Source organism: Berghia stephanieae, chromosome 9 (genome assembly GCF_034508935.2).
Source record: "Berghia stephanieae isolate SIO BIC M18660-M18661 chromosome 9, UCSD_Bste_1.3, whole genome shotgun sequence".
NCBI lineage: Eukaryota > Metazoa > Mollusca > Gastropoda > Nudibranchia > Aeolidiidae > Berghia > Berghia stephanieae.
The window spans coordinates 9,326,958-9,328,377 of NC_088368.1; the positions used below are offsets into that span (position 1 = coordinate 9,326,958).

A 1,420-nucleotide genomic window follows, 5' to 3' on the forward strand; every position below is an offset into this window, starting at 1 on the left:
TTGGAATAGGCTAAATCGAGGCGAACGTATAATCCTGAGACCGCCTCGGAATTGAATATGCCCAAAAGACAAATTTCCCCTTTGGGACTTTGGTATGAATAAAGGTATCTATCTGTTTTGTTTAGTTTATTTTTCCTCCAATGTGTAATTAACTACCTTCGTCGTGGATGACTAAATATGGCGAATGATGTGTAATCTTGTCAACTTGCATATTATGTTTTAAAGGGTTGATGGCCGAACGCAAATATGGGCTTGCTTAAACATTGTTGTGATGGACACCATTATGCTTTGGTTTGAGAGTATACATTATTGAGAGGGGATGACAAAATATGGCGACTGATGTGTAGTCTTGTCAACTTGCACATATTTAAAAGGGTTGATGACCGAACGCAAATTTGGGTTTTTAAAACATTGTTGTAATGGACAACTTATACTTTGGTTTGAGAGTAGGGGGGGGGGGGGTGACTAAATGTGGCGACTGCACATGTTTTAAAGGGTTGATGGCCGAACGCAAGTACGGGCTTGATGGAAACGTGATTGTAATGGACACCATTATGTTTTGGTTTGAGAGTATCTCCATTACAATAAACGAGGCCACAATTTGGGTTATCAGATCTGCAAATAAGTGGACGTAGACGTCGAATCTCGGCTAATTTTGGTTCTATATAATAATAATAATAATAATAATAATAATAATAATAATAATAATAATAATAATAATAATAATAATAATAATAATAATAATAAGGAACAAAAATAGTACTGATTTGAACTCAATTAATACTAAATCTATTTCTTACCTTTTTCAGAAATTATAAAAATATGATCATTGAAAATCACCTCTTCTTAAACGCATTGAATCTGTAAAGTAACAAAATTATTGTCTTAATCCATAAAGAAAACACAAGTGTGCACAGTACGAGCGTCAATCTGTAAATGACATTGTGATGTGTTGTAACGCGTTTAAAAAAGAAAAGAAACGACACGCGTGAAGTACGTGCTTTTTGTGGCAAACCTGATTTCGGGAATTCCCAATAATTACTAATGAGTCAACAACAGAACAGGTTAGAAAGAAACACGTTAGAGAGTAAGATAGCTAGAATGGCTCTTTAAAATCAAGTTTGGAAATTATTATCTTTCGACACTTTTAAGATAGGTTTGGCTGGAGCGTTATCTGGAAAATTATTAGATAGCAATTGTTGAATACCATAGCACACTGTACACTGTACCTACTTCCGATGTTATTGTTGTTTTTGTTATTATTATTATTATTATTATTATTATTATTATTATTATTATTATTATTATTATTATTATTATTATTATTATTATTATTATTATTTATTATTATTATTAACATCATCATCATCATCATCATCATCATCGTCATCATCATCATCATCATCATCATCATCATCAT

At 32.0% G+C, this 1,420-nt stretch overlaps 1 protein-coding gene across 1 annotated transcript in view; it reads right to left on the minus strand.

Moving 5' to 3' along the window:
- LOC144979636 (uncharacterized) overlaps nt 1-941 on the minus strand; it is a 45,311-nt gene extending 44,370 nt beyond the window's left edge. Inside the window, exon 1 of the mRNA XM_078926449.1 lies at nt 801-941. The gene's annotated coding sequence lies outside the window, so the exon portion shown is untranslated. The remainder of the gene's footprint in view (nt 1-800) is intronic.
- Nucleotides 942-1,420: the final 479 nt, after the last annotated feature.